The sequence below is a fragment of the Peromyscus leucopus genome, chromosome 9, assembly GCF_004664715.2.
Source record: "Peromyscus leucopus breed LL Stock chromosome 9, UCI_PerLeu_2.1, whole genome shotgun sequence".
Lineage (NCBI taxonomy): Eukaryota > Metazoa > Chordata > Mammalia > Rodentia > Cricetidae > Peromyscus > Peromyscus leucopus.
This window is the reverse complement of record NC_051070.1, coordinates 24,862,161-24,889,548: the sequence shown is the minus strand read 5'-3', so window position 1 is coordinate 24,889,548 and position 27,388 is coordinate 24,862,161. Positions and strand designations below refer to the sequence as shown.

Here is a 27,388-nt window from a genome sequence, read left to right as displayed (position 1 = left end):
GTGTGCCATCACCACCGGGCTTGCTTTGATTCTTGTCATGCTTCTAAAGCTTCAAGAATGGACGTGCTTCAATTTCAGGACCACCGTTTCTCCCTCACTTTGGTTTTTCCTTTTGAACCCTACTCTGATTGGATGTCTGCATTTCCCCCTCTTATGGTGATATTTTATTTGTACTGAACTGTGATTTTATTTGTATGTTTGTCCATTCTTCTTGGCTGTGTGTCTGTGTGTGTGTCTTCATCTTGGCATCCCATTCTTCTCTACCCACTTTCTTACACTTAACTTCTCATAAACTCTTCAGCATTTAATGCTATATTATGAATACATGGGACAAAGTGTACTTAAAAAGACAACACAAAACTAGTTGGTTGAATAAAAGTTCTGCAGTTTTCCATTAGTGATCTCTTGTTAACTTCATGTTTTAGTTCAAAGGATGTAGATTAAAGTGTGTGCCCAAAACATCATCCCCTGGAGGTTATCAGACACTGGGCTTTCCAAACTACTGTCCATCTGGTTTTCCTACAGAATCCTGATATACAATGGCTGTGGATTAGGAATTTTCTGTGAAGGAAAGGTGCCTTACGTCAACTGCTACGTTACCCTTATCTTATCCACCTGAAGACTGTGTGTGTGAATGTGTTTCCCTGAAATGCAAGTAACCATTTCTTGCTAAATAGGACAGGGAAAAGAGATGATGTCATGGGACAGGTTGGAGATTATTCCAAACAAAGGGTATATTGTAGCTTAGGAGAATAAGTGGGAGACCAGACGAGCAGTAGTTAATGAGTAATCAACTAAGTGTTCACTGAGTCCTTCCTATAGCCCCAAAGTGAAGTAACTGGTGTGAGAATCAATGCAATAATGTATTGCCTTAAGAGGAAGTTATGATCTTATTTGGCAATGTGTTTTGCATATCACATGAAAGCAGCATGTTTCATAGAAATGTCGGAAGTACAGGCAGAATCTGAAGGTGGGAGACACAGTGTTACATAGATAAGCAAGCACAAGTTGAGGGAGGCTTATGTTGGACACTGAAGAATTTTAGGTGGTCCTTTGAGATTACTGGCTGAAGATCCAAGGTGGGTGGAGCTTATTGAGAGAATGAGCTTTGATGTGCAGGGATATTTATGGGAAAGGAACGGGAAGTCTCAGATATTGAAGGCAGGTGACTTTAACTTTGATGTGAAGGGAAGTGATAGCGGATTTCTAACCAGGTGCACTCTGGGAAGCCCAAGCTGTCATCAGGGCACAGGGTGGAACGGCGCAGGATGTGCAGGGAGGTATGAATTTCTTCAAAGTGTACTTATAAAAGTGATTTGTTAGCTGGGCATGGTGGCGCACGCCTTTAATCCCAGCACTCGGGAGGCAGAGGCAGGTGGATCTCTGTGAGTTTGAGGCCAGCCTGGTCTACAAAGTGAGTTCTAGGACAGTTAGAGCTATTACACAGAGAAACCCTGTCTTGAAAAACCAAAACCAAACCAAACCAAACCAAAACAAAAAAAATGATTTGTTGGGCTGAGATTAAGGTAATATGAAGTGGATGATTTGAAAGTCAACAGGCCAGTGGCATTTAACACATTTACAACATTACACAGCCATCTCCGCTATCTAGTGCCAAAGCATTTCCACCATTCCAAAGTAAGACTCCGTCCTACTGAAGGGACATTCTCCCACAGTCTTTGCAGTTTCTGGCCACCATCAGCTGGCACCCTGCCTCTACCGTTATGGTTATTTACGTGAGTTATATAATCTGTAATTTTTGTGTTTGGTTTTTTTCCCAATATACTTTTTTTTAAGGTTTATTTGTTTATTATATATACAGTGTTCTGCCTGCATGTGCCCTTGCAGGCCAAAGAGGGCACCAGATCTAATTGCAAGTGGTTGTGAGCCACTATGTGGTTGCTGGGAATTGAACTCAGGACCTCTGGAAGAGCAGGCAGTGCTCTTAACCACTGAGCCATCTCTCCAGCCCTCCAATATACTTTATGTGTTAAGACTTCCTTATGTTTGTGCCTAAAAAGTATCCTGGAGACCTAATTTTAAAGATTTAAAATATTTTTATTCTATTTATTTATTTTTACTGTGTATATTTGTGTGTGTACACATATGTGTTGTATGTATGCACACATTTGTGCACATCCATGGCACAGACATGGAAGTCAGAGAGCAGCTTTCAGGGTTGGTTATCTCCTTCCACCATGAGGCCGGAGGGGCTGATCTCAGGTCATCAGGTGTGACAGCGACTGCTTTGCCAACTGAGCCATCTCAGCAGTACTGAAGACCTAGTTCTGACCAATGTGGAGGCAGATGATGAACTGGCTTATCCCAACTAGATTTTGATGCAGGGGGTAATTGTTAAATTTTATAGTTCCATTTTATATATCTATATCTATCTATCTATCTATCTATCTATCTATATATATCTATCATATAAGTTATATATAATACATATAAGCTGTATATAATACATATAAGCTATATATAATACATATAAGCTATATATAATATATATAAGCTATATATAATACATATAAGCTATATATAATATATATAAGCTATATATAATACATATAAGCGCTCTCTCTCTCTATATATGTATATATATATTAGATGCATATAAGGCAGCTATTTTGAGTAAATGTAGTTGGACAGGCCAAGTGGTGCAGGCCTGAGTCTCAGCTAGTTGAGAGTCGGAGTCAGGAGAATCATAGGTTCAAAGCTAGTTTGGGCTACAGAATTAGTTCAGTCTTGCCTGGGAAATTTAGTGTGAGCCTGTTGCCAGTGAACAGTAGCAGTAAAGAGGTCAGAGAGTAGGTCAGTGGTAAAATGCTTGCCCAGTATCCACAAAGGCCTAGTCTCAGTTCATAGTAACATACAGATACACACACAGAACAGTGGAAGTGATTAATTTTAGGGAATAAAATCTCAACTTTAGAGTAAAATTTACTAGTAGTCACATTGGACGAAGGTCTCAAATTTGGAAAAGAAATGATAATTGAGGTCTTTCTTCACATTTGAATTCTTTTTCTTAAACTGAGACAGGCTCTCATGTAGCCCAGGCTGTCCTCTAACTTTGTATGCTGTGGAGGCTGTCCTCCCTTGTACTCCTGTCCCCTGGCCCCCACCTTCTGCATGCTGAGGTTGTAGGTGTACACCATCTTGATGGCTGAGCTCTCTTGTGAAAGACCTGTTAGTTGTTCCGGAAGTTGAACCTGGTGGAAGCAGACCGGAAAACAGCCCAGGCACGGAAATCGAATCTTCACAGAAGGCCAGACACCAATTTTATCTTGGCAAAGTATGTTTTGCTATATTTGCCTATAATGGGATGAAGTCAAAGGCTGGAGGCAGAGGACTTGTGAGACATGCTGAAGAGGTGTCATTGGGGCATTTTCCAGATGACGGACAGTCATCGAAAGTTGGTTTCCGTCAGTGTGTTTTCACAGCAATGGAAAAACAACCAACACATCAGCATCACATATATGTTATTCAGTTAAGAGAAAATTATGAGGACGAAAGTTTCCTCGTTTGTTTTTGCGCACTGGAGGTAAGCCCTGGGACCTCACGATGGCAGGCAAACATGCTTCTGCTGAGCTTCATTCCCAGCTCCACCAAGAGAAAAGCCACTTCTAGCCTCATGTTGTAAGTTATTAGCATGTAACTAGTAACCAAACTTCTTTCTTTCATTGTGTGAGACCAGATCAGCAGACCATCTTTCCAGTGGAACAATTTTTTTTTTCTTTTTTCCTTTTGAGACAAGGTCTTGCTTGCTGTCTCAAACTCAAGCTCTCCCTTTTCTCAGCCTCCTGTATGTGGGGGCTCCAGGCATGTGCCACCATCCCTGGCTTTCCAAGTGCAGTTTATCAGTGCCATCATGCTTAAAATCTTTTACATGTTCAAGTCTAATCAGAAGAAAAACATTAGACAAATCCAAATCCAAGGCAGTCTACAAAACCCACGACCAGAACTCTTTGAAGATCACAAAAAGACTAGTGAAGACTGACAATTTGTCTCAGCATAGGAGTGGTCCAGGCAGGCAAGATGATTGAACTATCTGCAATTCTGTATAGAATCTAGGGATGGCAAAGGAAGTTAGCCGAAAAGCTGGGGGAATTTAAACAAAAGGTGGGGTTCAGTGAGAAGCCCCGTTTCTTAGTTTTGACGAGTATGTGTTCTCATGTGATTTGGTGACATTAGAGAAAATTGAGTAAAGGGCATATAGGAAATTCTTACGCTGTCTTTGGAACTTTCCTATAAATCATCTCTCTCTCTTTAATTCATATGGGAAAAAAATCAATACCGGCAGCTCTTGGCTTTGAAGAGGAAATTTGTATGTGTTAGAGTAATCTATGGGCCTTTCTCGAATGATCCAGGCTGCCTTGCCTTCCCTAATCTCACTTCTGATAATCTCACTCAGTGTCCACCCTTCACTGGGTCCCGCGGAACCATGTGTCATGTCTTACTCCTCCTTGAGCCTTGTTTCCTTTTCCGGTGTCACTTCCTCGTTATGTTTTTAACTTCCTATATATGATTATTATTTTTGAAATATGTCCACCCCATTCCCAAGCCCCAGCTCTTCAGGGGTCCACTGCTGCCTCTTACAGGAAGGACAGAAATCCCTTTCTGCCTACTGTCTCCTCCCTGTTCCCATCCAATGTATTCTCCACTTAGGAGCCACAGCGAACTCTTGAAAGCATGAATTGTTCTTCAGACTTTGGGTTTGAGTTCTTCAAACTCTTGTTCCCAGAGTGAAATCCACCAGGCTCTGCAGCCCCTTAGTTGTAAGAGCTCTGGGGCATCATCTTCCTACCAGACTCGGAGACGGGCTGCTGTGCACTCTTGTGTATTACCTGTGGCAGGGTCCCTGCTTCAACAGTTCCTGCCCCTATTTCCACGTCTCCCTGCTGGTTTCTGTTCAAGATGACAGGAAGGAGATAACTATCTTTTTTATGGTTAGTATCAGTCTCCTGGTTCTGTCCTTTATCAGCTGTGTGACCGGGGGTAAGCTGTTGGGATCCTCTGTGTCTGTTAGCTCATCAGTTGTGAGGAATTGTAGGAAGTGAAGCGGTTACATCATTACCTGGCAACAGAGCAGGGTTAAGAATAGTGGTAGCTAGGCTATAATCTGTTCTGGGTCTTTGCGGCACTGAGCATAAATGTAATGAGTGCATTATATAGATACCCTCGGGTTTCTAAAGTCTTACACAAATATTTGTTGAATAACTGCTCTTTCCTTTGTTTGGAATGTGTTTGCCCTCGTGTCTCTCACTCCCATGTAGGCAGCAATATGGGCTCTTTGCTTCAACCTCAGCCCTGGGGTTAGTGCTACCCAAGGCCTCTCCTAGGCATGCCATGTCCACTGAAGCAGATCCATCTTCCTGCCGCTCGGCCCCACAGTTCCCACATTGGTAGAACTTCCTGTCTCACTTATTAGCCCATAAAATGGGTGAGAGCTGCTGGCGGAGAGCGAGGCTTTCAGTGGGGTGACTTAGAACTCAGTGATAACAGGGTCTTGGGCACAGTAAAATAGAAATGTGTTTGAAAACTGTTTTAGGTTGGAGAAGTTGAATAGGCAGGCACTGTAAGTACATTGTCAATATTCAGATACAATCGCCCTGGAAACAGGCAGGGTGAGCGTCTGAAGGCTCTTTCCTCTTGAACACCTCAAGCTGTCTTCAGTGTTGTTGGTCCACAATAAAGCTTAGTGAGTGCTTAGTGGACAAGCACAAATGCTCATCAGAGATGACGGGAGCAAGAGAAAGCCACAGGAGTGCCTGGTCCAACTCCATCGCGATGAGTGGAAGTTATCCTCAGAAGGTTTCAAAATGAGGGAAAAAAATCTATTTCTGAGCTATTATGTAAAAACCTACTTGGAGGAGGCAAGAGTGGAGGTGATTCTCTAAGCTCAGACAGAACATCAGTGCAGAGCAGGTTTCCAGATCCTCTTCCCAAACAGCGAGGGGACTTCTGGGTTCAAAGGATTCAGTCCATTCAGATTTTCTGATGCTCTGGGATGAACGGCTCATTTCAGATCACACTGTGCCACCTAATTTACCTTCTTCCTAGCTGTGCGCAATTCCCAACCTCCTATGGAGACATGCAAGAGTCAAACTGGGATTGCCCAGGAGTGAACTCTTGGCAGCTCTGCATTTATACATACATACATACATATACATACATACATACACACACACACACACACACACACACACACACACACACACACACACACACATATTCATTTTTGGGTTTGCTCAACAATAGAAAATAAGGCTCAAATATCCCCAAGTAAGACCAACATAATTTGGAATCTTCTCTTAGTCACCGTTCCATTGCTGTGGAGAGACCCCATGACCAAAGCAACTCTTATGAAAGAAAGCATTTCACTGGGGTCTGGCTTACAGTTTCAGGGGTTTAGTCCATTATCATCATGGTGGAGAGCATGGCTACATGCAGGCAGGCACTGGGGCAGTAGTTGAGAGCTATGTCCTGATCCATAGGCAGAGAGGGGAGGGGGGAGGGAGAGGGAGAGGGAGGGGGAGGGGGAGAGGGAGAGGGAGAGGGAGAGGGAGGGAGAGGGAGAGGGAGAGGGTAGGGGGAGAGGAAGAATGCCTGGGCCTGGTATGAGCTTTAGAAACCACAAAAGCCCACCCCCTGGGGGCATACTTTTTCCAGGAAGGTCACAGCTACTCTAAAAAGGCTACATCTCCTAATCCTTCTAATTCTTCTCAAATTGCATTACTGTCTGATGACAAAACATTCAAATGAGCTTATGGGATCATTTCTTTCTTTCTTTCTTTCTTTCTTTCTTTCTTTCTTTCTTTCTTTCTTTCTTTCTTCCTTCCTTCCTTCCTTCCTTCCTTCCTTCCTTCCTTCCTTCCTTTCTTTCTTTCTTTCTTTCTTTCTCTCTCTCTCTCTCCCTCTTTCTTCCTTCCTTCCTTCTTTCCTTTCTTCCTTTTTCTTTCTTTCTTTCTTTTTTTTTTTTTTTTTTGGTTTTTCGAGACAGGGTTTCTCTGTGTAGCTTTGCGCCTTTTCTGGGACTCACTTGGTAGCCCAGGCTGGCCTCGAACTCACAGAGATCCGCCTGGTTCTGCCTCCTGAGTGCTGGGATTAAAGGCGTGCGCCACCACCGCCCGGCTCTTTTTTTTTTTTTTTTTTTTTTTTTGAGACAGGATTTTTCTATATTGCCCTGGCTGTCCTGGAACTTACTATTTAGATCAGGATGGCCTCAAACCCAGAGATCCACCTGCCTCTACCTTCCAAGTGCTGGGATTAAAGATGTGCACTACCACTGACTGGCGGGGTGGGGTGGGGTGGCATTCTTATTCAAACTACCCCAAACCATTTTTAACATGCTACTTATAGAATATACAAATTTAGGAAACAACAACAACAACAACAACAACAAACCCTAAATAAACCAATCCACATATTTTTGGTGCTGATATATCAAAAAAAGATAAAGAGACTAACCAAATTCTTGTTAGTAATATGATCTTGTACCTTACAACTAATTCACTTAGACAAGATGTGTGTTCATGAAACAAAACAAAACAAAACAAAAAAACAACATTGAAACTTAAAAAAAAAATCAATACAAAAAGGACATCTCATATGGGAAGCAAATTTTGGGCATCGGAACCTCAGTGTTGGTTTTGTCTGCTGGATTCATGGAGGAACACACCATCATTATTGGATTGGAATCATGGAGGAACACACCATCATTATTGGATTGGAATCATGGAGGAACACACCATCATTATTGGATTGGAATCATGGAGGAACACACCATCATTATTGGATTGGATCATGGAGGAACACACCATCATTACTGGATTGAAATCATGGAGGAACACACCATCATTATTGGACTAGAATCATGGAGGAACACACCATCATTATTGGATTGGAATCATGGAGGAACACACCATCATTATTGGATTGGAATCATGGAGGAACACACCATCATTATTGGATTGGAATCATGGAGGAAAACACCATTATTGGATTGGAATCACGGAGGAACACACCATCATTATTGGAGTTCTGCTTCCTGGTCCACTTTCTATGAGAACAGCAGTCTCTTATCATACATGCTGAACCAACATGGTATTGTCCAACATGTACACCAGGACTATAATATAGAAACTGGTCTGCACGAAGTGAGGAAGAGTTAGGATGTCATGACTGTCATGTTGGTACAAGTGGGCCAACACAGCAAGGCTCCAGAGAATGTTAAAGGTGACAGCAGTCTAGTCATGAAAGATTATGTTATCGAGAGATTGAAGAACACATTTTGTGATAAAAAAACAGAGAACCGGAAATCTGAGAGTGCCAATTCTCCCAGCAGGATAACCAGGAGGCCATATTGATTTTAATTTTCTTTTGAATACTTTAAAGGGGAATTTGTATTTACCTAAGGGGCTTAAACCCGATTGACAAAGCCCTTGAAGTGTTCTCAGCTACAGAACAAGAAGAGTTAATTGGGCAAGATAATGGAGTCAATTTTGTTAATTCTTCAAGTATTACAGTTTCTTTTCTTTCCCTGTCAGGTTATGGGTAATTATAAACTCAAGAAAAATCAGATTTACAGGCTGGAGTCTTTCCAAGTGATTTCAGCACCGGGAAGGGATGACTGGGCACCAGGAAGAAACCTCAAGGCAAAGAGCCTTCACACAGTATTGGGAAAAAATTCTTACATGTTTCTCACTTAAATGCAAAAAGACCTACAAATTAACTTTTACATAGTACTTAACTAGTGATTCCCTTTTGAGCACATGGAATCATCAATCAGATTGTCAATTGTCACTGTGGAATTTTGGCCATATGATAAAGTATAAAGTTGGTTTAGCTCTCATTTTTTTTTGATAGATGAACAAAGGATTTGTTTCTGTGTGGTTTATAATAGCAAAACAATTCAAACACCCTTTTTACCCATTAAGAGGTGGTTAATAAAACATTCACATAATCAAGTAGTATAAATTTAAGATGCCTACCATATGCTACTCATTAATTTCATTAATTCATTCAAATAATTGTCTTGGGTGTCAGTTACATATATTTAAGCTGCTGGGGATAAAGGACTCAAAGAGAACCCAGTGGGGGTGGGGGTGGGGGTGGGGATTGGAGGGTTGTGTGTATTTAGTCCTTGTCATGTGGAGGCAGATGCAGGAGGATTGCTTCAGCCAAGCAGTTCAAGGCCAGCCTAGGCAAAATAACTAGACATGGAGGAGAGGAGAGGAAAAGAGGAGGGGAGGGAAGGAGGAGAGGAGGAGGAGGAACAAAGGAAGAGGAAAGAAGGGGAGGAGGGAAGAGGAGGAGGGGAGGAGGAAGGGAGGAGAGGAGGGAAGGAAGAGAAGAGAAGGGGAGAGAAGGACGAAGGAGGAGGAAAGCCTGGATAAACAGAGACTCTAAGGATGACCAGGCTTTGAAATGAATGGTTCTCATGGAGCTAGAGTATAGGAAAGGAAAGAAGAAAATAACGAGGAAGATAATTTCAAATAGTTATGTTTTTAAAATGTAAAGCCAGGCAACATGATAGCGGAGATTGATTTAGTCATGGAAGGCCTGAGAGGCGGCATGGGTGGCAGAAGGACCAGGGACTGCTATTCTAGGCGAACAGAACTTTCGAAAGGATGCCCCCGCAGTACAGTACCTCATACCTGCTGCAGTTGATGCCACTGGCTTCCCCTGAAGACGCTCGGGTGGTCATGTAGGACTTTGCAGGCCACAGTGAGGAGTTTACATGGATCCTGCGTTCAGTGGGATGGAGCTATTGCAGACCCAAGCAGCATGCTCTGATAAATGGCATGCTGGCAATGCGTGGTTAGAAGAATGGATGCCGGGCCAGCCATGACGTCTGAACCCTGAGTTTAAGTGAGAGAGGATGGTGACTAGGACCATAATGCAGGCTTTGAAGATGGAGAATGGGGAGTCATTCAGGTTTTCTTCTAGAAGACAGTGCTATTCAGACCTGCAGGGTCTAGTCTCTCGATGTGGAACTTGATCTAGCTTCTGACAGATTTTTTTTTTTTTTTTTTTTCAAGACAGGGTTTCTCTGTGTAACTTTATGCCTTTCCTGGGACTCACTTGGTAGTCCAGGCTGGCCTCGAACTCACAGAGATCTGCCTGCCTCTGCCTCCCGAGTGCTGGGATTAAAGGCGTGCGTCGCCACCGCCTGGCTGATCTAGCTTCTTAGAGCCCAATGGTTCTCAGCTTTCCCAATGTTTCAACCCTTTAATACAGTTCCTCATGTTGTGGTGATCCCCAACCTTAAAATGATTTTCATTGCTACTTCTTAACCATAATTTTGCTGCTGTTATGAATTGTAATGTAAACATCTGTGTTTCCTAATTGCTTTAGGCAACCCTGTGAAAGGGTCATTCAACCCCAAAGGGGCCGTGACCCACAGGTTGAGAACCACTGTTGTAGCCTCTCTAACACCTCCCCCAACATTATACAGAATAGCAACTGCTCTATCTCTTTTAGGGGGTACTATTATATAAGATAATAGAAACCCACAGAAAGAATTTGGTACCTGTGAATGTATTGTGTAAATACAGTCGCCCCTTGGATAGCAAAAGCTGAGACTGTTCAAGTCCCTAATATAAAGGGCAAAATTTGCATGAAACTTACACACATCCTGCAACATACTTTAAGTTGTCTCTGCTTTGCTTACACTATAGAATACAATGTAAATGCTATGTAAATACTTGCTACATATGTTGTGCAGGCAAGAGCAGAAAAGCCTGCGGCTGGGGTGCAGCTCAGTGGTATAGAGCGATTGTGGAGCATGGGCAAGGACCCAGGTTCTACCTGCAGCACTGGAAAAATAAACAATGGCCTGAGCATGGTTAGTTCATGTGCATTTCTCTGCTGCACACTTTTGAGCCTCAGTTGGTTGAATGTGGAAACTGAGGGTCTAGTAGCCCACTGCTTAATGGGGGTAGCCCTACTATATAAGACATTCCCACAATTTCAGAGATTCCATAAGGAAAATATTACCACTGTCAGAGTTTGGGGCTCCTTCCGTCTCTAGTGTCATAGGGGTAGCATTGACGACTTCAGAGAAATTTGTCTAGATCTGTTTTCTTAATGAGAAGGATATAAAATGCACTCGGGTACGTCAATCAAAGCAGAGTAGGGAGGTGCAGCTGGCCAGGGGGCAGACTGAATTAATAAGGATAGGTTAATTGGCCAACACACTGCTTTAGTAAATGCTCAAAAGAACAAATGAATCAAGTATTTCCCAGTCTGTCTCTGCTGTACGGGTTATGCTGGAAGGGCTTCGTTATGCCAAGACTCTCCAGGGCCTGGATTCCTCTTGGTTGTCAATCAGCCCTTTCCAGGTAACTTTCTCTATGAAGCACTGGGGTAAAGTTTGGAAAGTGCCAGACGGTCAGGTGTTTAGTAATCACAACGTTTCCTAATTGGGAGATGGGAAATGGAGAGAGCCTTTGAGAAACATAGTTCACGACTTTTGTGCTTTAAGAACCAGGACTTAGGGGAGGGAATGGGAGCATCTTTTCTAGTTGAAGTTGTTGTGACATAAGATATATGGTATGAAACATAAGGATGAATGGAGACACCGTGCCAACTCACTCAGCAATTTTTGGGTTGCCTTCAAGCAGTAGATGTTGAATGATACTCAATTTATGTTTTGCAACCCGTGTAGAGAATGATTTGAAGTACTCCTACACCCATGTTTTGGCTCAGGGCATATGGAAGTTATGGAGAGGGGACAGTGCTGGCTGTTGCTGTTGTTTGTTTGTTTTAGATAGGTCTTGCTAAGTAGCCCACGCTAGCATTGAACTCATAATCTTTACCTTCAATTTTATTTCTTATTATTATTATTATTATTATTATTATTATTATTATCTGTATGTGTATTATGTGTATGTATGTATGGGCTGGAGTGTCACAGAGGATGACTCTGTCGAGGCTGTTCTCCCATTCTACCACATACATAGGTTCTAGGGATGAAACTCAGGTTACCAGGGTGCATCAGGCTTGGGCAGCAAGTGCCTTTACCTGCCAATCTATCTCACTTGCCCCGCAGTTCTTCTTCAGCCCTCCTCAGTTCTGCCGTTACAGACATGAGCCCCAGATCTGACTGTGGAGGAGGCTACACAGTGAAAAACTCTCTTCTGAGTTATATACCCTCTAGAGGTTCATATGAAGGACCAGATAAGAAGGACAGAAAAGCCTGCATGCTCAATGAAGCTTTATGGATCCAGAGACTCCATTATACATTTCTCTTGTGAAAGTCTAGTTGATGGTAATGACTCCAACTGCTGTCATTGATTATCTTTGAGTTCAATCTTTTCTAAGTTTCATCATAGCACTTGCCATCTCTCTTTACCTTCAAGCACTGGCCTAGGAAGCTAGCTATCTCTGCTCATGTCCAAGCTTACTTTCTTGGGGGGGAATGGGCATTGCCTCTCTTCCTGAAAATGTATCCAAGAATAATAGAATACTCTTTACGAAAAGCAGACATGTTAACACATGCAAATGTAGTGTTGGCTTTGTGCAATTCAAGGAGCACTGAATACTTGTACCAGTGGTGAACATGCAGACTCTGGGTAGTCATTGGGAGGGTTTTTTGGTTCTAATATTTTTAGCATGTGAGAAATAGCAATCTTCCATATAAAACAGATGTGGGGCTTGCACAAAACGAACAGATTTGGCCTTGTGAGGCAACATGGAAGTAGTGATCGAGTATTTCAACTAAAAGATACTCTCTAGAATGCTAATAAATCAAGTGAGAAGAATGCTCCTTGCAAGCAAAAATATTGACTCATTAAGAAATGTTGACATCTCTGCTCTGCTTGCTACTGGCTGGGGAACCAAGTGTTCCCGGTTTGCCATCATGGATCCTCTGCCGGAAGCAAATGGCATCTTGGCTGTAAGCCTTTTGACAACACCGAGTGAAGACAGCTTGGAAATGTATTTTTTTCACCCATGAGCATCTCTTTAGCTCTGGCCATGGTCTTTGTGGGTGCAAAGGGAAACAATGAAAGTCAGATGATTCAGGAATGTTCTTTGAATAAATGTAGTGGCAATGGAGGTGGAGATGTCCACCAGAGCTTCCAGTCACTTCTCAGTACCTACTTGCTCAAAACAGCCAAAAGCTCTTCAAGAAAAGACTCGTGATTTTTTTTTTTTTCAAGACAGGGTTTTTCTGTGTAGCTTTGCACCTTTCCTGGAACTCACTTGGTAGCCCAGGCTGGCCTCGAACTCACAGAGATCCGTCTGGCTCTGCCTCCCGAGTGCTGGGATTAAAGGTGTGCGCCACTACCACCCAGCAAGACTTGTCATTTTTAAAAGTCTTTTAATGTTCCTGTCTCAAGTTCTGTCAAGCAGAGATGGGACAGCTGGGCTTTATAGGTGCAACAGAGCAGTCCCCAAAACACATCAACACTCAGCCAAAAAGACAGAAGATAAGACTGAAGAGTTGCTGTCTTCAAGTACAGTGAATTCAGACACTCTGCTGGTCCTTGTGAATGCCGTCTATTTTCACAGAAACTTCGAGAAGCAGTTTAAGAACACTCCGGAGACGCCTTTCAAAGTCACCAAGAATGAGGGGAAACCTGCCCAAATGAGGTCTACTTTTAAGATGACCTATAAGAGAGATATTACCCAAGGTTCTGTTGCTTCCCTGTGTTGGCAATGAACTGAACATGATTGTCATGCTTCCAGATGAAGATGTTGAACTGAAAATGGTGGGAAAGGAAATAAGAGAAATTCATAGAGTGGATGAGGCTGGACAAGATGCACAAAGAAAGGGTGGACGTTCTCCTCCTGCGATTTAAACTGGAGGGGAATTAAGACATGAAGGAGGTCCTGTGCAGGCTGGGCACGTAGTACCCTCGAGCAGGGCAGGGAGGGATTTTTAGGAATGTCTTCCAACAAGGCTTGTTTCTGTCCAATGTCATGTGCAAGTCCTTTGTGGAGGTCTTTGAGGAGGGCACAGAGGCTGCGGCTGCTGCGGCTGCCATCCTGAGGACAAGGGGCATGCAGGCCACCCCTCACTTCTGCGATGATCAACCTTCTTTTCCTTCGTTCAGCATGTGAAGACCAACAGGCGTCTCTTCTGTGGCCAGCTCTCCTCTCCCTGAGGGAACGGTGGTACTGTGTCTTCTTTCTACCCACTCTCTATGGCTTGCCTGTGACCTAAGTGACCTTATCCATAAGTGTGACGAGAGTTTTGAAATGAAGTGCTTTATGGCATGCCCCCCCCAAAGAAACTCGTTGAAACAGAATTGTTCATGAATTATTATCACTTGTTCCCATACAAATATTTTCTGTTTAAACTCAAAGCAACATTTTAAGGGGAGAAATGTCTTTTTCATGTCCTGTTTGATAATACAATAACTTTGTTTTCAAAATCTCATTTTATTCCAGCTGGATGATATATGATCTCATTACACAAAGCCTTATTATTGTAACATATAGCTCTATGTGTCTGTGGAGAATGTGAGGCATGACCCTTGTCCATTTAGACTACATGCTGTTCAGCAGAAACCTCATCTTTAATAAGAGTTATTGAAATTATTTTAATAGCGCTATTAACAGCTCATATGTTAAAACATCTGTAGCTTTTGACAGATACATGATTTGTATTCTTCCATAATGAGACTACTAAACAATATTATTAATGAGCAATCAGCTTAACTGTATGTGTTTGGTAAAGAAATTATAAAAATAAAGGTAGAATTTATATGCAAAATTGCAAATGTGTTTTGGAAAAGAGTGTGCTTACATCTGGACAGGTGACCCTGACAAAGTCACGTGACACATAAATCTGCACAGTCACTTCCCTAAGACTCTCTGGGTATTAGCAGTGCACACACTCCTGGCGTACGATCTTCAGCAGCCGGGGCCTGGAGATGTTCTTCTCCATCTGAAATGCCTTTCTCTGATATTCTGGAAGCCAGGGCTTGTCGGTTTCTTGCTGTAGATTCTCTTCCCCTGAGAACCTGGAACTCCGGCACCCTTCGAGCGGAGTTCCGATGAGGTTGAGTTCTTTTCTTTGAATGCCACGTCTTGGACTTCTCCGTTTGTAGCACCTAGTGTATCTGCTATTTTGTTGTTGCTGCAACCCTTCAAGAAGGTTTCTTCCTTCCTCTCTTCCTCTCTCTCTCTCTCTCTCTCTCCCCCTCCCTCTCCTCCTTCCCTTTCTTCTGTATATTAGTGTTTTGCCTGTGTGCTTGTTTGTGCACCACAAGTGTGCCCAATTCCTGTGGAGACCAGAAAAGAGGGCATCAGAGACCCTAGAATTACAGAAAGTTGTTAGCCATCATGTGTGTACTGGGACTCTATCCCCAGATTTTCTGTAGGGACACATGCCATTTCTCCAGCCCCTTAGCTGACAGGCCTATGGAAGGGAAGGCACAGGGTTCCATCTATGGGGATGAGAGCTTGGTACTTTATAATGGGAGGGAGCAGACACAGAAAATAAAGCTGGCTATGCCCTTTTTTTAAAGGGCGGTTTTCAGAAGTGTAGGTGAGAGCTTGTTCACAAGAGCACGGACACTTTCCCAGTGGCTACACCCCTGAAGGAAATGTTTCTTCCTCCCAGGAATATGGCTGGTTTAAAAGAGGGGGAGGGGAGAGAGGAGGAAGATCAAGGAGAGGAGAAGGAATGAGAGGAAAAAGAGGAGGAGAGAAGAAGGAGAAGGGGAAGGGGAAGGAGGAGGAGATGGAGAAGGAGGAAGAGGAGGAGAAGAAAAAGGAAGAGAAGGAGGAGGAGGAAGAGGAGGAGGACATGATTAAATACCTTTCAGCTTTTACTTGGTGAACACACTTCATAATGATCCTACTTATAAGCAACAACTTTAGTAAAGACTCTAAGTTCTCACCTAACTTAGAAGTTTAAAGAATGAACTTGGCTTTGGGAGTGAATAGATCCAGAAGTTCTTATCACACCATTGTCATCCTGGCTACCTTTCTCCTTTATCAATGTTTTCTTTTGCATTGACTTCATCCTAGTCAGAATTCCCCCCCCCCCCAAGAGGCCATGCCATCCACAGGCAGACTCAGTACAAAATACTTGTAATTCCCAGCTGTGGTGACACATACCTGTTACCCCAATATTTAGGAGGGTGAGGCAAGGGGGGTTCTGGGAATCTGAGGTCAGACCCTGCCGTAAAATGAAGAAAAACCAGAACAGAACAAAACAAAAACTGTAATGACATCTTTGTGTCGAGGTGTAAGGACACCGGAATGCGTAGAAAGATCTCTACGAAAACAGTGCTTTTCCCTTGGGGATGCCATCAGCAGCTTTGGAGGCCTTCCTTGTCTGGCCCTGTTTTGGCCACACATGGATGATGCCAGGGTCTAGTTTGATGCTTCTGTAGCATGAGAGTGGCCAAGCCAAGGAATATGTTCACCTGGTACCACAAGAAAGGCTTTGAATTTGTGGGTAGATATAATGGCACATGCCCGAAATAAAAACAATTGGTAGAAAAGAAAGAGAAAAACTGGAGATGATGTGATGGGCAGGCAGAAATCTTTGGTTTGGACCACTCATCTTTGTTCCGCTTAACAGGTCTGGACTAGTATGTTTAGTAATGCATGGAATTTGACTGGAGAGCACTTTATAAACTTTCCTTATTATTATTATTGTTGTTGTTATTGTTATTATAATCATCATCATCATTGTTGTTATTTGGAGACAGAGCTCATGTAGCCTAGGCTGGTCTCAAACTCACGATGTAGTTAACCTTGAACTCCTGATCCTCTTGCCTCCACCTCCCATGCTAGAAGTACAGGACATGAACATTACACCTGACTTGGAGGGCACTATAAACCTTGGTTCTTTTTTGCACTAGCTCATATTTGTATCAAGATCGAGGCATACAAGAAGGACCAGGACACACTAGTCTTTGCTCAGAGGGCCATTACCTTCCAGTGTGTGTGTGGTAGACAGCGAGGGAGGGAGACAAAATCAAGCAGATGGTGGTTGTTTGTTTTTTCTCTCTGGGTAGCCCTGGCTGTCCTGGAACTCACTCTGTAGACCAGGCTGGCCTTGAACTCAGAGATCTGCCTGCCTCTGCCTCCCAAGCACTAGGTTTAAAGGTGTGCACCACTGCCCGGCTGCAGGTAGGATAAATGTAATGATGAAAATGTCACAAGGAAAGTAAACCCCGACGTTAACCACCATTCATCTCTTTGAGTCTTGGCCAGTGCTGCCTGTAATGAAGTCTACTGCACTCCTCCTACTTAAAACCGCAGTCTGCTCCATCCTGTTCCCCGAGTTCCCCGTTTTCCTTTTCTCGTTTGAAGTAGTTATCGACCTTGTACTGCTCTATAATTTACATAGAATTTGCACATTAACTGCACATTTTGTTGTTATCTATTCCCCCTCCACTCCCCCTCCACTGCCCCTCCACTGCCCCTCCACTCCCCCTCCACTCCCCCTCCACTCCCCCTCCACTGCCCTCCACTCCCCCTCCACTGCCCTCCACTCCCCCTCCACTCCCCCTCCACTCCCCCTCCACTCCCCCTCCACTGCCTCCACTCCCCCTCCACTCCCCTCCACTCCCCTCCACTCCCCCTCCACTCCCCTCCACTCCCCCTCCACTCCCCCCCCTCCCCCCCCCCCCCTCCACTCCCCTCCACTCCCCTCCACACCCCCTCCACTCCCCCTCCACTCCCCTCCACTGCCCCTCCACTGCCCCCTCCACTGACCCTTCCACTCCCCCTCCACTCCCCCTCCACTCCCCTCCACTCCCCCTCCACTCCCCCTCCACTCCCCCTCCACTGCCCCTCCACTGCCCCCTCCACTGCCCCTCCACTGACCCTTCCACTCCCCCTCCACTCCCCCTCCACTCCCCCTCCACTGCCCTCCACTCCCCCTCCACTCCCCCTCCACTCCCCTCCACTCCCCCTCCACTGCCCTCCACTCCCCCTCCACTCCCCTCCACTGCCCTCCACTCCCCCTCCACTCCCCCTCCACTGCCCTCCACTCCCCCTCCACTCCCCCTCCACTGCCCTCCACTCCCCTCCACCGCCCCTCCACTGCCCCCTCCACTCCCCCTCCACTCCCCCTCCACTCCCCACTGCCCCTCCACTGCCCCTCCACTCCCCTCCACCGCCCCCTCCACTCCCCTCCACTCCCCCTCCACTCCCCCTCCACTGCCCCTCCACTGACCCTTCCACTCCCCCTCCACTCCCCCTCCACCGCCCCTCCACTGCCCCTCCACTCCCCCTCCACTCCCCCTCCACTCCCCCTCCACTCCCCCTCCACTCCCCCTCCACTCCCCCTCCACTGCCCCTCCACTGCCCTCCACTCCCCCTCCACTGCCCCTCCACTCCCCTCCACTCCCACTCCACTCCCCTCCACTCCCCCTCCACTCCCCCTCCACTCCCCCTCCACTGCTCCTCCACTCCCCCTCCACTGCCCCTCCACTCCCCCTCCACTGCCCCCTCCACCGGGATGTAAACTTCACGAGGGCAGAGACTTCTGTTGTGTGTGTCGTTCGCCGTTGTATCTTTCTGAGCTTTGTGCAGGGCAGATGTTCAGTCAAGTTCTCGAATGGGCACCTGTGACAGAGAAGAGTGGAGGTGACGTGGATGTTCTCTAGAAATGGGAGACACAGTCTCCTCCAGGACAGGGAATGATGAGGCAGGAACGAGACTCCAGGTGGCACGGGGACATAGGAGCAGGACTGGAAGAGGATGTGGAGAGTCTAAGAAATGAAGTGAAGTCAAGTGGGTTACAGTTCACTCAGCAGGGGGGTGCGTGGCTCCACCAAGTCCCAGAGGGGCGTGGGGCTGGTCCCCCGATGCCCTGGGGTGCCTGGTTTGGATTTTCAGTCTAGAGTGATGGAAAGGCCTCAGATCTTTTCTTTTTTTATAATTTATTTGTGTGTGTGTGTGTGTGTGTGTGTGTGTGTGTGTGTGTGTGTGTGTGTGCGCGGGGAGGGGTGGTGGTGTATGTGCACGTTTTATGTGAGTGTGCATTCCTGAGCCGATGTGTATGAACAGGGGTGGGGTAAGGATGGATGGATGTTAAGTGTCCTTCCCTGTCACTAGTCCCTCAGGTTGCTTTTCCAGTATTCACTCAAGGAGAAGGAAGCATGGGATTGCTGACTGGATAAGGTGAGGAACTAAGACATCAAGCCAAGAGACTTCACAGCTCAGGAAGAAAGCTTAAAAGTGTTACTTTCGTGATTCACCTATAGACCGACCGTGCCCACTCATCCACTCTCTCTCTCTCTCTGTTCTCTCGTTTCATTAGAGTCTTTATTTCCCCCATTTGCTTCTTCAGCTCTGTTTAGCGGTCTTTTCCAGTGTTTTCTACGGCAGCTTCGCGTCCTGTGTTATAACAAGAACCAACAGAAGGCCACAGTGCTGTCTTCGTGTCCATCCTCCTGCCGTGAGACCAGTGCTCCTCCACAAACGAGCAGCCAGGTTGAAGTCACTCATGCTAGAACTCACGACCCTCCTCCAGAACAGATGGGACAGCTTTACGATGGGAAGGCGGGTGTCTCCTCTGGAGTTCAATGTCGTTTGTCTCGTTTTCGTCGGTGCCAGAGAGTGAATTTAGAATCTCTCACGTGGTGTAAGCACTTCGAGGTTCTCAGCAAGCGTCTTTCAACCCGTCACTACCAAAGGGAAAGCGTGACTGTCGGAAGATTTGGTGACTGCAGTGTCACAGACTAGGGTGGCCCACGCAAAGGTGGGTCTGAGGATGAGACCCTTCAATAAAAGACAGCCCGAGACAGCGAAAGACAGCATGCTGAGGTCTGGGGAAATCTCGTTAGCTGGAAGAGCAAGGATTCCCATGGGACCTATTGGAAGGGTTTTGGACGTCAGACGTAGGCACAGCCACTGACGGGCACTGAAGCCCCCACCAGCCCCCGTCCTTCGAGTCACCAGGAAGATGGTGTGCACTCTTCAAAAGAGGACCAGGAGGCTGGAGGGGTGGCTCAATGGCCGAGCACTTGCTGAGCATGTGGAAACCCTGGGTTCCCTTCCTAGCACCACAGACACAAAACAAAAATCTGACCAGGAAGGGGAAGGCAGAGCGAGCAGCAGGGGCTGGGGGCTACCCCCTGGATTCAGGCCCGGAAGCAGGAGGTCAGCTCCTAAAGGCATCAGGGTCAGGTGAGTCCCAGGAGGTTCCGTCACTCAGCACCGCACTCAGCTTCACAGCTGCCCCACCCAGCCCAGGAGCCACAAGAAGGTTCCCCTTCACGTGCCTGCTCCTCGCTTCACCACAGACAACAGGCACAGACGAAACCTGCGCGGTGAAAAGGGCCAGCCCTGGTTTCGAACAAAGGGCTTTTGAACAAAACCACGAACGGGGTGAATCACCACCCTTTCAGCTTTTCTTCTCCTGTGTAAATTTAAGCCTCCTGTTTGTTCCGGGCCACGTCGTCATTTGTGTCTATTTATCCAAAGGAACCCAGATTCCTTAAAGCATCACACTAATTTCTGTCGACAGTGAACATTTTATTTCAGGTTTCCACATTAGACATAGGTATGTTGTCAATGGCAGCAATACCAGGCTGGTCAGCCCCGGGAAGACGCTTGGTTTCTCAGGACACTCCAGGGCGATTTTTTCTTAGTGGCTTCTCCCTGATAAGATTTTAAGTTTTGCATAGAAAACTTTGTCAGAGGGGTTGTTGTGTATAGAAGGAAACTCTGAAGTGATTAAATGTTTCCACTAAGGTGTTGTGACCATAGAATCTGAGAAAGGGTGACTGCCATCAACTGACTAGGAGATTAGAATAGAATTGTCACTCCTGAGGAAAATCCAGGCCACTTTTTTAATTTATTAATCAATTTATTGTTCCAATTCCTCACTGACAGTGATATGGGTTGAGCAGATGGTATTTACTATATTGTCAACATGTGACATTTATTTAGTCAGGAGTTGATTCTCTAGTTAGTGCTTGGTTTGTGGTAAAGAGTATTTCCCCCGTGTTAGCTGATAGGGTAGCAGTTGCCGAAGAAAGTGAAATTCTGAGTTTTACTATACTAGAGACAGAAGAATGATGAGTAACTCTCCTTATTTGGAGTCCAGGAAGTGGTTTAGGATTGAGATCCAAAAAATGATCTTTGTTTGATGTTACCAGTGGTGACCTGCCTTGATGTGGCTTCCTCAGATGCAACTCGAACCAACAGTTGTGACATCTAACAGAGGTGGGAGAGCCTGAGGAACACTATTAGTCAGAACATGTTACCTGAAATTTTAGCCCGTGAGGTCACCATTCCCAGGCTGAGGGACTGGCCTTACACTGGCCTCACTGATCAGATCTGGAGAACACGGAGAATTTGTGCAGACCCTGACTGACTCCAAGTAACACTTTAAGCTTTCTTCCTGAGCTGTGAAGTCTCTTGGCTTGATGTCTTAGTTCCTCACCTTATCCAGGCAGCAATCCCATGCTTCCTTCTCCTTGAGTGAATACTGGAAAAGCAACCTGAGGGACTGATGTTTGTGAGGCCCACCTGAGGTTTTAACTCCTGGGGTCAGAGAATCTATTTGGAAACTGTGTGGTTTTTCACAAGCTTTAAAAACTAGGAGCATATCATTTCTAGTATAGGACCCAAGGCTGTATACATAACGAATATTTTGTTGGTAATGATTGTTTTTTTCTGAATTTATTTTAATGAAGACTGAAGGTGATTATTTAAGAGACCTTTGCTGACTGTTTCTGCTTGTTTAAACAATTGTTTTAAAGGGATATGATAACTCTGGGCAAAAGAGAAAAACAATATTTTAGCCATTTCATTAATTCACAGTTCACAAGGGCAGGAAGGCTGACATCGGAATGCAGAGGATTGGTTTCTCTGAGACCTCTCTCCTGGGCTGTCAGGTACCCCCTCTTTAAGTGGTCATTCCTTCTCTCCACATGTATCCCTAGTCTCCTCTGTGATCACATTTTCTCTTTACAAGGACTCCAGTCTGGTTAGAGTCGACTCTACCACCTCACTGTAATAGACTCAAAGTTTAAAGGTCTTTTCTTCTAAAACAGTCACATTGTTAGGAACTAGAGCTCAGGACTTTAGCATGTGAATTTAGGGAACACATGATATCATATCCAGCTCACAACATCCTATAACGCCGTGGCTGTAAACCTAGGGACCACACCCCGAGAACTGCTGTTCTACACTTGACTGGCTAGCCAGGGAGATGTCTTCTGAGCATGCCTTTTTCAGTCTTGCAGTCTGAATCTTGGTTGTTCTTAGCTGTCCACTCTTTCTCCAAAGCTGTCTCTCACTTCTTTACTGTATCCATTATTCTAGTCAGGCCATTTTCCAACCCGCAGTCCACCACTCTCTCCTCACTGACTCAGGGTGGTTCAGCAACCGTCCTCTGACCCAGGGCTTCTTCCACCAGGTCACGCTTAGGAGAGTCACACTGAGCAGAGTGACCTTGGTTAGTATACTCTGATTATTTTTGCTTTTCTGTTTCCTGACAGCAATTACTCTCTAGACATTGAAACGGGACTATGAGGTCATAGATTAGGTTTTCCCTAGTCTCTGCTTCGCAGGGTCTCGTCGTCAAGCTGAGAAGCATCCCCCTTTTATGTCTGGGTCTCCATGTCCTTTCTTCCACTTCCTGCCATCCAGCTTTGCTTGGGACTCATTAATTCTCCCTTGAGTGTTGTTATAACTTTGTGGCCAGAATCTTTTCTTTCAGATTATTTACTGTTGCTAGAATAATCTTTCTCAAGTATAATTCTAATGAAAACTATCTAGTGTTTTCAATAGATTGGGGCCCAAACAGGGTTCTGTTCCAAAAGAGCGGAATAGGTAGCTGATAGATAGGGAACTATCTACTTGTCTCTTCTAGCTTGCTCCAGGGTCTCCCCAAATATTCCCAGACATCTTTCATTTCATACCAGGGCCCCTTTGCCATTCCTTCAGGCATATCAGCAGATGTGAACACTGTTAAAGGCTTCAGCATGTGGGGAAGGATCTCCCTGTGTTATGCAGTTAGTCCTTCCTCCTAAATTCCATTGTGGATTTTTATGGTTTCATTAAAAACATTATCTGTCTATTACCGTATTCTGTGATTGACTGGGAACATAGTGGCCATCATATAATGTCCATACAGAAAAAAAAATGTGAAGATTGAAGCTCCTAGGCTATAGAAACTTTTGAATCATGCTGAATCAATATGATGATTGTGGTCCAGGCAATGGAGTGGTTTCCATGGTTACTACCCCTCTGTGTCCTGGATATTGCCCTCTGGGATGCTCTTCTGTGGTTTTTCAAGGGGATATTAAAGGGTCTCCTTTAATGGGGAGCAGAATCCACATCTGAATTCTTTTGGTGTGAGTTGGAGGAGCTGGATTGTTTTCAGGATGGGACCATCACAATGGGAGCTTATGTTTCATTGTCGATATGCTCCCCTGAGAAGCAGAAGATAGTTCTAATGAACTTACTGCTGTTCCATTCTTCCTGTGAATAACTGTGGCCAAAGATCTTGTCTTCAAATAACTTTGGGCCCAGGGACTCTGTTTTATTATGAATAAGCCTTTGTGCTTTGACAACAACATCTTCCCCAAAAGCATATGAGACCATTTCAATACATGTTGTTAATGAACTGCAACTACCATTACCAGACGCCTCCTAGAGGGGGTGATGCTCCTGAGAGAGGGAAGGAGCCATGTTTTCTCTGTGTTGAAGTTCATCTGGGCTGTGACCTTGACCATGGCTGATGATGGCTTTGCTATGGAGTAGAAGTAGACAGCTTTGTAGCCTCAAAAGGCTACAGATTGGCCTGACTTAGTCTGCTGGCTTGAGACTCAACCAGGCTATGGCCTCCCACCCCGAGGCCAGACTGTCTAGATCTGTTCTGAGTTTACTGATTCTATGTAGGATGTTTTGTTGAAAGCAACAAGAATCAGCCCAACAAGCTCCAACATTCTGAAAATGTCCCTTTTCAGGGCCACAGTCACCTTGGTTGACAACTTTCAGGCTTGCACATATGGCCATTTTATCAGAATCTTCATCTCATCATCATCATTTTCGTGCTTTCTTTTGTTCATCATTGTTATTTTCAGACAGGATCACAGTGTGTAGCCATGGCTGACCTGGAACTCACTGATTTGGCCATGAACTTGCAAGTGATCATCTGGCCTCTGCCTTCCAAGTGTTGGGATTCCAGGAATATGCTACCAGGATGGGTTTTCTCCTTTCTGATGCCTTTAAATGAACCCTCTATTTCAGCTAATGCAGCAACCTCCATTTGTTATCAAGTTCTCTAGTAGTTAGAATTAAGTTTGTATAAGTCAGAAACCAAAACACCAGGGGCCTACATGGTGATTAAGCCAGCTTTATGCAACAAGCTTGGAAGGAGTCTGTCCAGGGATGACATAAGGTTCTGCAGCAGGCTGAGTGTTACCAGCTCCCGTCACAGCACAGAGTCAGGAGTTGACCATGTGTGTCATGGCTAGTCCTGGAATTCCAGCCATCACGGTCACTTTCCATATGCAGAGTGACATGAGTAGGAGAAGAGGGCATTCACTACCTTTCTCTTTCTTTAAAGATTTCTGGACATTCTACAGCACAGTATGTGGGAATGGCCAAGATTTGGTCAGCTATATGGCCCCAGTTAGCTTCAAGGGAGGTTTGAAATATAAATCTTTTAGTTAAGGGAGCTCCTGTTGATTTCAGTGGAGACAGAGTAGTTTCCAGCTGGAGGAAACTTTGGCAGTTCTGGCTTGGTTGTCACAAATTGCCTTAATTTGTGTTTGTCTTGAAATTCCTTTATTGTGGTATCAATTTTAAAGATAGCTTTGCAGGGTATAATAGTAATCAAGGTCATATAGTTTCAAGAAAGAAAAATCTCATATATTCTCCCTTATAATCTGATCTTAGCCTGATTATATATATATATATATATATATATATATATATATATATATATATATAAAACATATAGAAAGGAGCATGAGAAAGGGTAAATATTAGTTGATAAGGAATGCAGGTAATTGATAATTGATAGCTGAATCATGAAAGAAGATGAAAAACTAATGGTTTTTTCTACTTTTGACCCTGTCATAGATTTTTTTTTGGGTAAATAAGTACACACACACACACACACACACACACACACACACACACACACACGTATATATACATATTTGTTTTTTGAGACAAGGTTTCTCTGTGTAGCCCTGGCTGACCTGGAACTCACTCTGTTGATCAGGCTGGCCTTGAACTCAGAGATCCACCTGCCTCTGCCTCCTGAGTGCTGGGATTAAAGGCGTGCACTTCTACTGCCTGGCTTTATATACATATATATATTTGATAGAGAAAGTATAAAATCCAATATGAAGCTACACAGCTTCAGAATGGCTATCCTAACTATGTTATGAGATGTATTATTGACGCTTATTGAGATGTATAGACTTCGAGTCTGGGTAATTTTTCTATGTGATGCATTTTATATTTGCAAGTCATATAATGTTTTTATTAAAACATAAGTAACAAAAATCCCCCAAATAAACAAAAGAACCAAAGTAGTGGTCATGGTATTTGAATTCAGTTTTAAAGAGTGAATCTGAGAAAAGAAGGACACAGTTTGAAGAATGATCAGATTAAAAGAAAGGGTTGTTGGGTACCATTGCCAAGTTGTTATTCCAGAACTCAGGAGATGAAAGCAGGGAGATCATGAGTTGGAGGGTCAGCCTGGGCTACATGGTGGGACTCTATCTCAAATGCCAGTGGCTGCAGAGAATTTACCCAGTATATATTCTGGATTGAATTTCATTCCCAATACCCCCCAAAGAGACACAGATTTGAAGCGTTTATATGAAGGCTGTGCATTTGACTAGACAGGGCTGGGTCACATGAGGTGCCTAGGATACTGAGACTCTTTGCCCAAGGTCTACCCAGCAGTAAAGGGGCTTTCTTGCAAACTATGTGTTATAGAAACCTCATTTGCCCCACTCCATGCCCTGCACTGAGCTAGAAGTGATGATACAGTAAAGGGGCAAGTTTCTAAGCAAGACCAGAGGAGGCAGATCCCAGGCAAAGAAGAAAGCTTGACTTCTTGTGTTAGGTCCAGATGACAATTTTGTGATCCTTTCATCAACTGAAGAATTCTCTGGTGGAGTGATTTCATCTATATTGTCCACAAAAGACAAACAACTCTGATTGTTTTCCCCCTGACATCTCTGGGGTTTTGAGTAGCAGAGTTTCATGCTTACACTCTGTACAGATTCTGACCTGGGGAAGCATTTGACATTTGCTGTGAAGTTAATACAGCTGACACTTGCTGCAGGGATAATCAGGAGATCCCTGCATGGCCACTGTGTGGCTTGGTAGTGCTCATGCAAGTCATAGGAGCCAGTGGTTGAGTTATGCCTATGGGATGTGGGGGTACAGGGGTGCTGTCCTCTTATTTGACCCATTGTGAGGTTTGTGGGGCTTCGATGAATTGGGCGTGAAGGCAAGCGGGTGCAAAAGCTTTCAGTTAACAATTAAGTCAGGAAATGCAAAAAGTTGTACTTTATGATCATGTGATCCTCAAGTAATTGTCATTCAGCCCTTTCCTAACAACCTTTGAAATTAAGAAATTTAGAATGAGGCGTATCCCCCTAACCCCACGCTCTGCATCGGAACTTCTTAGTCTTTTTCGATTTGTAACTCTCCTTCATGACTCTGGGTGTATAGGTATGTAAAATACATGCAATAGTATAGATCTGTAATTCCACCCAACTGGGCTGAGGCAGAAAGAGCCTACGTCCAAGGCCAGCTTAGACAGTATAAGGAGATTCTGTATTAAAAAGAGAAAAATACCGGAACACAGCAGCAATCCACTTGTGAGTTTGTTGAATAGTGCTTACTCTCTCTTTTTTTTTTTTTTTTTTTTTTGGTTTTTCGAGACAGGGTTTCTCTGTGTAGCTTTGCACCTTTCCTGGAACTCACTTTGGAGACCAGGCTGGCCTCGAACTCACAGAGATCTGCCTGCCTCTGCCTCCCAAGTGCTGGGATTAAAGGCGTGTGCCACCACTGCCCGAATAGTGCTTACACAGACACTGTATTCTAGACAGAGCATTTCTCGTAAGGGAACCTAGACTTCACTATACATTTATAGCATCAGGAAGAGGCATTAATAATTTTCCTATTGACTTTTGTTAGACTGGTGAAAAAATTGTTAATTTTTTTCATGTTTGCGAGGCGTCATTACCCCACACTCTATTTTCGCAGTTGAGTTCTGGATGCAAACATAGTTCTTACGCTCATCTCAGCTAAAGAGCATTTTCCATTCTATGCAGTCCATCAATCCAGGTGCTCAAGATCTTGTCAGAGCTTGATTCTTGCCATCTCCTCTGTACGTTTTTCACTGCCAGCTTCATTTTTTCAGCTAACCTGGAACCTTTCCTCCCCACTTTCCAAGCACAACACTGACCAACAGGACAGA

The 27,388-nt window shown here is 44.6% G+C and overlaps 1 pseudogene; it reads left to right on the top strand.

Annotated features, from left to right (window-relative positions):
- The first annotated feature begins 12,865 nt into the window (after positions 1 to 12,865).
- On the top strand, positions 12,866 to 14,114 carry LOC114698465 (annotated as a pseudogene).
- The last annotated feature ends 13,274 nt before the right edge of the window (positions 14,115 to 27,388 follow it).